Consider the following 12,892-nt stretch of genomic DNA (forward strand, 5'->3'; position numbering starts at 1 on the left):
GTGACATTTGACATTACGGACATTGAAATCCGACCCCGATATAAAAAAGTCCATTCTCGGTCAAACTTTCCAAAATTCCAACTTTCGCCGTTTCAAGCCAAATTCTACTGCGGACCTCCAAATCACAATCCGAACGTGCTCCTAAGTCCAAAATCACCCAGCGGAGCTAATAGAACCATCCGAAATCCAATCCCAGGTCAAATACTAAAAAGTCAAACTTGGTCAAACCTTTCTAATTTAAAGCTTCTAGCTGAGATCATTCTTCTAAATCAGTTCCGAATAACCTGAAAACCATATACGACGATTCACATAAGTCATAATGCATCATACGGAGCTACTTATGCCCCCAAAAAACCGAGCGAAGTGCAAATGCTCAAAACGACCAGTCTGGTCGTTACATCCTCCCCCACTTAAACATACGTTCATCCTCGAACGTGCCATGAGTTTTTTTCCAAATGCTATCAATTCGCAGTGTAACCTTACCATGCACATAGCCGGGAGTTATCCCATATCACCCTATCCTATATAGATCTGATAACACAATATAACTAAAAATCATTACTCCAACCTTAACCCATAAGCCTTAGAATCCATCCAACATTTGGAATTTCTATAAGATCAGAGCCTTACATCTACACACTGTACAAGTCTGAATAAGCTATATCAAGTCTTCACTATGACCCAAGATGTAATCATATGATATACCGCATAACTCAAATACTCATAGCGATATCTTTTAATCATAGTAGCAGCTCCGAATAATCCAATGCCGGTAACAAACCTCTTATCAAATAAAGCCTCATTCTAACACCTCTATACACTGCCAATGATGAAAGAAACACACAGAAACTCATAACAATTCACCATATCAACAGGCCGTGGAGCTCCCTCTCCTCCAATAAGAACTATAGCAGATTTCTAAGCCGACTTTCAATATTATCCTTCCAAATATACCACAATCAAATCTGATAGTATCCATTCTAGGTCAAATGACCTCATCTCATCCAGCCCGTCCACTCAAGTGACATGACACATCAATACAATCTAAACCATAACCTGTGCACCAAATAACAACATTCCAAATGTACTCAATCATGAAAATAACTCAAACGAGAGAATTGTCCCACCAGCTCAACAAATACCATCATAACGCCATGCTAAGAGCCTAGCACACACCATAGAACCAAAACACATGAACCCAACGCGCAATCAATCATGTAGTACCCAAATACTCATCTCGCTCAAATTTCCACCATAAAGCCCAATAGAACCGCACCATATCTGCATACAACCAACGAATCACAACTCCTCGTAGCATAGAAGAGTAACTCACAGATCACTTCAGAACACGAATAAGCTCGGCAACAACTGAATGGCACATCCCTCAACGATAGTAGTATGGAGCCAACCAATCCGACCCGGTGTAGAATACACATCCTAATTGGGCCTACCAATGGACCCCCAAATCAACTCTTGTCACCCACAGATAGATAAATAACCTCCAAAAGTCCACATTGACTGAATCATAATACATACTACCCTCTGACTAACTGTGTCTACCTTCTCACAGTCCACAACCACGAAACCATCCACTAATGAGAACTCCCAGTCTCCAAATCCATAGAACCCACGGATCACCATACCCGATCTCAACTCCACCGCCTGAATGTCTAACATTTCTCCAATACACGATTATCCCACGAGGAATACTTCTATAATTCTTCTATGCCACAAAGTAAAATTTGAGCATCAACAGTCGATCAACTAGACGAGTACAACAATACAAATGAAGTATCCATAAATCAAAACATAGTGCCCCTTCTGAAACTTACACCCTCATCAAGCCATATCTAATAGTAATATCATTTATCTAGTCATCTGACATCATCCAAGCTGACTAAGAATTTATGACCTTCCCTTCAAAACTAAACTGTGACCTTACACATGCAAATCTCAATCCTACACAACACACCGCATATACCATGCCATCATATGAAAAATAGAGAACTTCGTAATCCACTCTGAGTCACAAGCAACTACTTGCTCAATTATCCAAGCACTTTCCATTTGATCCTATCCAGAAGAAAATCACTGTACACCACATGCCCTCACGCCAGTAGGAAATATACTCCTCGAACCGTGGCAGAAACCACTGAGAACTCTTCGAAGCCCATTTGCACATAATCAAGCTATCAGAACCAAATCTCTCTAACTCTACCAAGCCACGCAGGTTGCCGAAACCCGAGAGCATTGCCACGAAATACCTGTAGAGACTAGCCACATCATAAGTACCCAAAGAACCGATTATATCCATTAATGTGCAGGTCCAACCTACTACCAACTTGTCCTAATTCTCCGAGTTCCACCTAAATTGCCTTCAAATTGATACCTTTCCTTTCCAGAACACTACTAACCTTAACCAAAAGTTGCCCCACGAACTTTAGCATAGAACCACACCGCCGTAAGGATCATAAGCCACTGAATGCTCTCTTAAGAACCCCAAAAGTACCACAACTAAGATATCCACTCTGAAGAGACCTTCCGTGAATCTAAAGCCTCTTCTTTCCTTTTTTTGATACTAAAATATAGAATCCATAATGATATAGAAATACTGCGAGTCTCGACACCATCCAATGAAAAATCCCCGACCCTAGCCATATATAAATCATGAAAATTTCCAATTGCTACATTTAAATCTTGAATCTATTAGGACCATTCTCGAGAGTCTTCCACTCTGCTTAAAACTCAACTAAACTGACCAAACGGGCCGAACGACCCGTGCCCCATTACCACACCAACACCCTGAGAAGTAATCCACACCTCTAAGCAACCGAGTGAAACCCCCACTCTATGCACCCTACATCCCTTACACATAACAACTCAATTATTCCACGTTTCCCATATCCTCATAAAGCACAATACAATCCGTATCCAGAAATTCCTTTAATCGATCTCACCCTCTGTAGAACATAACTTATCCACATGTATACCTCAGACTAAAACTAATACAACACATAGCTGTGTAATCAACTTAGGGATAGCAGACTCCTTCAATGCGAGATCTAAAAACATATCTCCCTGTGGCACCAGTACTAAGTACGCTATGGTTCCACTTGGCGCAAAGCCATAGATCAAAATGCACAATAACTCTTGAGGCCCATACTCTATTACTGCTAGAATACCGTAGTGAGATTCCACTAAATCCTTCATAAGCTCATGAAACACAAACCATCTAGTATCTCAAGTCATCTACAAATCTTGCATTTGCCCTAATAATAGTCAAGCCAACTCTCATAAGCGATCCAAACTCAAATTGCAACACATATAATTCACTAGTAAAAGAGAACTCGCTACAAAACAACATAGGGATCACACAAACCTCAGGACACCCCGCAGGAGATAACCGACCTGCTTTGCCTCAAACTAACATCCCTATATTCCCTTCTACAGTCATAACTATTTTACACAATCACTTAATCTTCCTGGTCTGAACTCATATCACGACATTGAAAGTTTACTTCACTCTACAACTAAACAAAATGAAATATCCTTCAACACGCCCATAACTCGAGACTATACATCAAATAAAGACAGAATCAAGCACTCAATATCCCCTTCTACACCTCAAGCAAACCCTTCTCGCCACGTTCGAACCATATGAACACATCTAGCAATCATATCATACTCACAACGTAGCCATCCAGCCATAAATTCCACTAATAGGGACACTACAGGACATATAAATCCAAAAGCACGGGCTCACTCAATCAACATCTCTACGCTCAAGCTACAGTCAAAACCCGGCGTCAAGTGCTCCAGACTGGCCCATTATCAACACACAGAAATCACATCTCACATCTCATCCCGGGAATCACAAGACATCGATGCACAGCTGATACTGAGTGCTCATGTGCGCATACGAATGTGTGGAAAGAATTCAAAGAGTTACACTTCAAGCTGAATCAATGTCGCGTGATAAGGAAAGAAAGATGGGAAGTATATCCTAAATGTCATGTAGCCTCTCGAAGATAGGTATGGACGTCATCATACCGATCCGCAAGACTCTACTAGACACTTGTTCATGACTTGCAGAACCTATGAATATAGAGCTCTGATACCAATCTGTCACGACCCAAAATCCGCTAGACGTGATGGAACCTAACCCAACCCGCATAGGTAAGCCAACAATAACTATCCAATTTCAATAATAGTAATAAGACAATCCAAAAAAGGAATTATCTGAATTTTAAACCTTTCCCAAGGACTGGTAGTACAAATCATGAGCTTCTAAGAATAGAATTTACAAAGCTGATATGAAGTAAATACATCTTATGTTTGAAAGTACATAAACAGAGTTTTTTGTAAATCAAAGGCTACCGTGAACAAGAGGCAGCTATAACAGGAAACGCAGGTACATCTTCAAATCCGGCAACCATCGAGCACAGCAACAACAACAACCAACATCTGTATGCAATTTGAAAAAGTGTAGTATCAGTACAACCGACCCCATGTACTGAGTAAGTAACAAACCTAACCTTAGGTTGAAAGCAGTGAGGAGCTAGAATATAGGTCGGGTCTAATACCAATAACCAATAGCAGTTCATAACAACGTGAGCATATAAATAGGACAGTAATTCAGAGATAAAAATGCTCAGCTTTTTCACAGTTTTCCGAAAATAGTTCCACTTTTAAAGAGTATCAGTGAAAAACACAAATCCTTTACCGAAATCGTCGTAAAATATGAGATAGTTTGAAAACTGTAAATTTTTTCAAAAATTCTTTCCACAATAAATTAGATGTTTCGTTTTCTTTCCAGATAGCAAGTGTGAAATACCTCTCTATGCCCACATATCAATGTGTGTAAAAAAAAGTCATGAATGACGTGATACCGTACATCATGAGGAAAAATACATCTATATGCCTGTATGTTATGTGTGCATGCCAATGCCATGTATCTCATAGATGAATCATGTACTCACACTCTCAGAGTACTCAATCTCACTGTCTCACACTTTCCACTCATCATGCTCAACCACTCGGTATTGTATATGGCCCATACGGCCCAGGAAAATCCATCCCGGAACATATACAACACTGACTATAAGTCATATAGTACCGAGGAAAAAGGGCAATCCAACCCTGTGGAGAAATCCATCTCCAGGTATCAAGTACTTCGGACAAATCCATGTCCAGGGAAATCCATTCCTCAATAATATCATCCGCGCTCACTAGGGGTGTGTACAGACTCCGGAGGGTCTCCTACAGCCCAAGCGCTATCATAATCATCAATATAAGCGTGCAATCCGATCCTATAACTGTCACTCATAATCAGGCTCTCAGCCTCACTCAGTCATCACTCTCTCCAGTCTCACCCACAGGCTCACAATGTCATCAAAACAATCCCGCAATGGTGATATGATGTATCAATAAATTACAACTAAGACTGAGATATGATATGAATGCATGAATATGACTTTGTACGAAATATCAATGAAATCAGAGAACACTTACCCCAATTCATATGGTGAAAATTGCTTCAAGAATCGCCACAATCCGAGCTCCATAGCTCCAAAAATGTGAAAATAGCCGAAACCCTCAAAATAGAGTACTTTATACTTCTGCCCAGACATCCTTTTTCGTGAACGCGGAAATACCATCGCGTTCGCGATGAACAAAATAATTTTCCACCATAACACACTTCACATTCGCGGTAAACACCTCGCGAACGTGACTCACATCTGACTCAGACCTTCGCGAACGCGGCTTTAACTACGCGAACGCGATCCCTCGTACGCGAACGCAAAGAAGACTTGCCCCAACTCTATGCGAACGCAGACCAATACTCGCGAACTCAATGAAGGAAATGCTACTTCCATCAAAATACACTACGCGTTCACGACTATTGCCTCGCGAACGCGATGAAGGACTGAGACACCAGATACCAACAGAATACAACAGTGGAAAATGAAGGAAAACCGAACCCCTCGGGACCCCGTCCAAACATACAAACAAGTCCCATAACACAACATGGACCTACTCGAGGCCTCAAAACACACATAACAACATCGAAACAACGAATCACACCTCAATTTGAGACCAATGAACTTTGCAACTTCAACTTTCACAACCATGCTGAAACCTGTCAAATCACGTCCGATTGACCTCAACTTTTGCACAAAAGTCACATTTGACATTACGGACCTGCTCCAACTTCAGAAATCATAATCCGATCGCGATATCAAAAAGTCCACTCCCCGTCAAACTCCAAAATTCCAACTTTCGCCGCTTCAAACCAAATTCTACTACGGACCTCCAAATCACAATCCGGACGCGCTCCTAAGTCCAAAATCACCCAACGGAGCTAACGGAACCATCCGAAATCCAATTCGAGGTCAAATACTAAAAAGTCAAACTTGGTCAAACCTTTCAAATTTAAAGCTTCTAGCTGAGAATCGTTCTTCTAAATCAGTTCCGAATAACCTGAAAACCAAATACAACGATTCACATAAGTCATAATGCATCATACGGAGCTACACATGCCCTCAAACAACCGAACGAAGTGAAAATGCTCAAAACGGTCGGTCGGTTCGTTACACTCCTCCATGTAGTTTATGAAGACTTTAATTAATTTATTTAGTTTTTTCAATGTACCAAAAGAAAGTAATACTATCATGTCCAAAACCCTCAAAATATATATTTATGTTATGTTAAAAGCATGAAACCCTTAGCGAAATATCGTTCGCGATATTTACTCTTTAAAGATAGATTTTACACCACACAAAATAATCATATAATTATTTTCTTAATATTTAGGATTTTAAAATTAATTAAAATTTTACTCATTAATTAATCTTTTCTTATTTGAACTACGTAGAAGGTCCTAATATTTAGGAGTTAAAGAGTCCAAATTCAACTAAAGTTTTATTTTATAAATCTTTTTTCATTATTTGACCAACTTTTATATGAACTTCAGAAGTGCTTTTGGAATTTAATACGTGCCACGTGGCAATTAATTTTTTTTTTATTCTTAGCCTCTGAAGTATATGATTATTAGTATCTTTCTCTCCAAATATTACCAATATGGTTTATAGACAAGCGGATTTGATCTCCAAAATGATAAATAAATTAAATAAAATACATGACTTAGCATTGAAATCGAGATAAGACGACAAATAGCTTGGTTCAGGGAGTAGAGCTTTCGAAAACAGTAATAAGAATATCAATAGACAAGAAATAAAGTATTATTGAGCTTTTCGAATACTATATAGCATAAGCTTTTAGAAAATTCGTGTCCTTTACAATGGCTGTTGAAGTCACCTTTATAGCTACACCTAGGGAACAAAGTCCTAGGATCAAGCCTCTCTTAAATGACAATTATGGGGGACATTGATGAATGTGTAACAACATGCTATGAATGCCAAAATTCTCTATAACGGGCCGTGTATTTAATACTGAAGAATATTCTTCATTGAATGCTATCGGGTGGTAGACATTCATTTGTGTTCATTAGTAATATTCCCTTCGGGGTCTTCCTGGTACGAACCGAAACTACTGCACCCGGCCTTGGTTTTCACTTGTCTTGCTTTCCGTTTGTCTCCAATTCCACATGTCGCTCTATTATACCAGTATTTAATACGGACCGATTTTACCCTATACAGATAGTCCCTTACTTTCCGTTGGCACATCTTTGTGTCATCGGGAAGTTGGTGAAGATACTTTTCTTGGCAGAAAATTTTCTGATCTTCTCTGAAAAGTTTCTGACGCTTGATTAGACGCACATTTTTCCGCATTTAATGCTCCGAACACGTGTCACTCCATGATTTAGCAATACTTTTGTCGGTTCTTGAGGTAATAATGGACACAATTTTAGCTGCCTATCCCTTTACTTATACGCCTCATTCTTCTTCTTTTACACTTCACAATTTTTTGAACTCTCTCAACTTCTCTTACTCAACTCTCTCTTGCTTTCGCTCTTCCTTAACCTTCTTCTTCAAAGAATTCTTACTTCCTTCTGCTAACCATGGCCTCCTCCTCCTAGAATTCCAGCTCTTCAAAAAATAAAGAAAGCACCGATGTTGTTTCCCCTCCTACTATGAGCACCATTATTCCTAAAAGGTTCAGTACAACCAAGGATTTTGAAGAGAAGTTTCCTTCTGCTAACTCCCACACATGGGCTGTTGGTGTGTACCTTTCTTCCGTTGTCCTTCTAGCATTCCTGCTATGAAGGAGGACTGTGGTTGCCACGATTTTAACATCATCTCTCCCGATATGGCGGAACGAGTAACCTTCCCTAAGAAGGGTTTTACATACGTTTACATGTACCCCTTCATTTTGGGACCATTATCATTGAATGGGGGACTTGACACCGTAATCTTGGAGCTTTGCTACCGATATCAGGTCTGCTTGGCATAGGTGAGCCCCTCTGTGTGGCGGACGGTACCCTGTCTACGACGACTATGCCAGAATACGGGAGAAGACCTATCCTTGGCCCGCATGATGAATCTTTATTCCCCTAAGATATTTCGTGGGGAGTAATAAACTTTAGCAAACACGGTCACCATGCTTTGCTCACCACCACTGATGGATGGGACATCATCCCGCCACAACTCCATCTTTCCTCGAGTCATGGACTCGTACACGTAAGTTCAACGCCTGTTTCTTCCCTGATTAAAAGTTGTTTTATGTTGTTACTGATCCTTCTCTTTTCACTATTTCAGCAACTCGATAGACACCATCAAGGGTCAAAGTCTTGGACCAGTGGTTCCAGAAGATTTTGGATATTACCACGCTTGAGACCCGCCGGTGGAAAGAACTTGCCCTTAAATTCGGGTGGAAGGCCAAAAATCATGGTAAGTTGATTCTCGAGCTAATCTTATTTTTACCTCACGTATAAGAAAATTGGCCAGCTTCTCTTTCTGTTGAATTCAGGTCTTCCGTAGGGCTCTATTACCGTCCCCGAGGAGGACTTTTTGGCTGATCCTACATATGCGACAAGGTTGCTGCAGGAGGCCTTCACCTGAACAGGCACCATCGGACTTGCTTCCGGTGTAGGTGTTTTCTCTCGGAGTCCCCAGCCGGAAAATAAGCAAAATAAAGGCAACGTTCCTCTACAGCCGAGGGCAAAAATAAAAGGGTAAAGAATAACATGCCCGAGCCAGCCACAACCACTGTGGTGATAGATGATGATGGGGAAGCTAGTGATGAAGAGGCTTCCTTATAGAGGAGACAACGACCTTCATCAACTCAATAGAATTCTCAATCTGAAGAGCTTATAATGCCAATCGAGGACGACATTCAATCACTCTAGGGAGAGTTTGGCTTAGTGGAGAATGCCAATTCTCATTTTCGAGTCCCAATCGCAGCTCCCAGTATTGTGAGGCTGGGTACTAGGCCTCTTTTATCTTTTGTTGATGAGCAACCAATAACTAGCACTGCCTTTGTCGCAGCTACTTCTAAACCCACAACGCCATCAACTTCATCTCCTTCTACGCCAGCCATACCTTCATCACGAACAATTGCTATGTCACCCAACCGACCGCAGACAGCCAAGAGGAGGACGTCCCTCCTTCCCAGTCCCCAGACCATGTGAATTTGGGGAACAACTATTCGCCCCTTTTTACAGGTCCCTAGAGGAGGATGAGCATCTCCCTCTCGGTTTCCACCGAGTGCCATCTGCTGTCCCGGCCGGTGGAACTCGGCAATTACCTGAAGCCGCTGGCTTAAAAGAGAAATATGAAGAAAATACACTCTCTTTTGGGAGAGCGTATGGTAAACAATGCCATGCACAATGCGGCAGCGGTACGATATTTGTTCCTTTTACTATTTGTTCTAGTTTTGCTATGACATGATATTTGATTTGAATTTTTTCTTTGCAGTCTAAATTTCTTGATTTTGAGGGCCTTCAAAATTTGGTCCGAGCGAGATCAATTGTTGGCCGAGCGGGATCATATTGCTGCTCTCCTCCTGGCACTAGAAGCACAAGCTGCCGAAGCTAGTGAGTTGGAGGATCGACTGTAGCAGAGTGAGCAGGAGGTGATGGATCTTAGCCAAGAGGCCACTCTGTGAAATGTACAATTTCAAAAGGCCAAGGCTAAATGGTCTGAGGTCCAAAATGCTGTTCTTGCTGCTGCCGAGCGCGAGGCTACCTCTACTGAAAGACTGAATAATTTAGAGGCAGCCTTGAACTCCAAAGTTGAAGAGGCTGCTGCTGTTGAGGAGAAGCTGCCCAAATGAAAGGGAAGTATAAGAGGGTCATGGAGCACAATAAAGTTTATAACTCCACTATCCATGACCTTGATCTCAGCCTTTAGGCCACAAGATCCGAGCGGAATAGCCTTTCCATCGAGGTTGATTAGCTTAAGTCAGAGCTTCAGCGCCTAGAGGATTTCCTCATTGTTAAAAGAGTACATTCTACGAATAGCATGAGGAGAAAAGCCTTGGAAGAGGCCAAAGTGGGCGTCATTGATTTTGATGTCGAGATCTCCAAGGCCCGTGACCTGGAGTCAACTGCCCGAAGAGGCCTCCTAGTTCAACCTGATACAACTGACTCTTCTAGTTCTGGTTCCACGTTCCCGTGAATTGAGGAGGAATTTAAAGGGGATGATGATGAAGGCCAAGGTCCCGAGCCGATGCCAGATCCGTCTACTTCTCCTGGGGGTGCAGACGGTTCTCTTCCCCCAAGTTCTGGGGACGCAGTAGTTTAGTTCTTTGCTTCATTTCCCTTTGTTTTTCTTTTCATACTTTTGTACTTATGCTTCTTGGAACGTTTGTTGTATAAAAGTGCTTTTTTGTTTAAGCATCGCGCAAATTTTACCTTTTTGCATCGAGTTATGAAAGGCTTCGGGTGTATTTTTCCCAATGGCATTTGGATTTCGGGCATAAATTCTTCCGGAATCAACCCTTTATGAGGGTTTCATACGAGAGGGCCCTCTTACGTTTATGGTACTCTTGAAGAGGACGTCTCCTGTTCATTTCGGCACTAGCATTTGAAGTACTTGATTAACATTCAAATAATAAAATTAATTCATCGTTTGGACAAGAAACAATATAAAAATAAAATAACTTTACTATATTCCTTCCATTTTGAAAAGTACATAAGCATTCATTGTGCTGAAAAAAATTGCTATTACTTGTGGCTTTTTGTACAACTTGTTTCTATAGGGTTGGATGCGCAGTCCCCGGTCCTGATGATACATCTTTGTTCCCGAATTTCCTAGTCCCGAGTTATGTAGCAGTCATGTTTATATCTTGTCATAACAAGAAGCAAAGTCGTGTTGCCTTATCTACTACTGAAGCAGACTGCCTGACATTTGGCAAATGTTGCACACAAGTTCTATGGATTATGCATCAACTGTTAGACTATGATTTACGTCTTAATTGCGTTCCAATTATATGTGATAACACTAGTGCTATTTGCCTCTCAAAAAATTATGTGCATCATTTTAGAGCTAAGAACATTGAAATCAAGCATCATTTTATCCTTGATCATGTTGCAAAAGATGATTTGGCATTAGAATTTGTTAATATTGAAAACCAGTTAGCAAATATTTTCACAAAATCGCTGCTTGAAGAGAGATTTTATTTCCTTCGTGACAAAATTGGTATTTTCTTCATTCCAGTTTAATTTCTCTAAGATTTTCTATTTTTGAAAATGATCTATAAGTGTTCTTCTAAATTTTCGCCTAAAATATCTCTAAGTGTGTTTGATTACTCTGTTTGATGGCGGGTTTGCAGAAGGTAACTTTTTAGTTTCCTTTCACACGTCTCTCCAAAATCGAGGCATCCATTCATCATCACTCGCCCCTTTTTAACCCTCCTTCTCGTTCATATCACCCACTCTCAAAAAGAAAAGTTCCCTCTGTTTTCTCTTGCTCATGGCCAAAACCAAATCCTCTCCATCTTCCTCCATGCCTATAAGCCATCCCTTCAGGAAAATCCACTAACTGATGATCTGGTGAATGTTTAGTCTTCAAAAAGCTCTGATCATTAACAGTTCAAGGATGAGTCCAGTGATTCACAAGAAGAAATCCCCATTGCTCAGAAAAAGGCTGAAAATCATCCAATGGAGTCCATCCCCAAACAGTAGTCTCAGAAGAGAAGAAAAACAGAGAATACGGAATTTGGGCCTGGGTATAAGATGAACTTCTATGGTCTCGAAAAAAAAGCAAAATTTGTTGCCTACAAAGGGAAGTCGATTGCATATGATCACACTGTAAGTTTTAAATCTAAGAAAAACTCTCACTGTGATGTTATCTCTGTCTTTGAAACTCAAAAACCTCTCTCCCTATTTGCAAGTGTTGGTGACACTGTCTATGATGAACTTGTGCATATGTTTTATGCCAATCTTTTTGTGAATGACAAAGATGACTTAGAATCCATGGTTTTGGAAAATCACATAATTCTTGACTCTTATCAATTTGAAAAGATCATTGCAACTAAGTTTGTTGGGTATAGTTTCTTTGTGCAACAATCTTGGCCTGATAGTTTTGAAGTGTCGTTTGAAGAAGCAAAAAGTGTTTTGTCAGAAAATCCCCCTGATATTGGTCCCAAAAATCTGAAATATGAGCATCGTGTAATGGCCCACACTATTTCTACCACCTTGTTCCCTGTACTGGTTCACTTAGCACCTTGTCTATTAGAGATGTGTTTGTTCTATACTGTCTTGTGAATGGAAAGTCTATTAACTGGTTTGCTTGGGTACGTCAGTACATGCTTGAAAGCATCAGGGATGTTTCCTCTTCTACTAACAACTTGCCTTGTGGTTTACTAATCTCTCATATTTTGCAAGTTATGAAAGTAGACTTGTCTCCCTATGCCCCTAAGACTATCCCAGCACCTATGATAAGACTGCCTTTGCAATGCTGGGGTACAATCTGGTTGAGGGAACTTGGTT

The sequence above is a fragment of the Nicotiana attenuata genome, chromosome 12 (genome assembly GCF_001879085.1).
Source record: "Nicotiana attenuata strain UT chromosome 12, NIATTr2, whole genome shotgun sequence".
Taxonomy (NCBI): Eukaryota; Viridiplantae; Streptophyta; class Magnoliopsida; order Solanales; family Solanaceae; genus Nicotiana; species Nicotiana attenuata.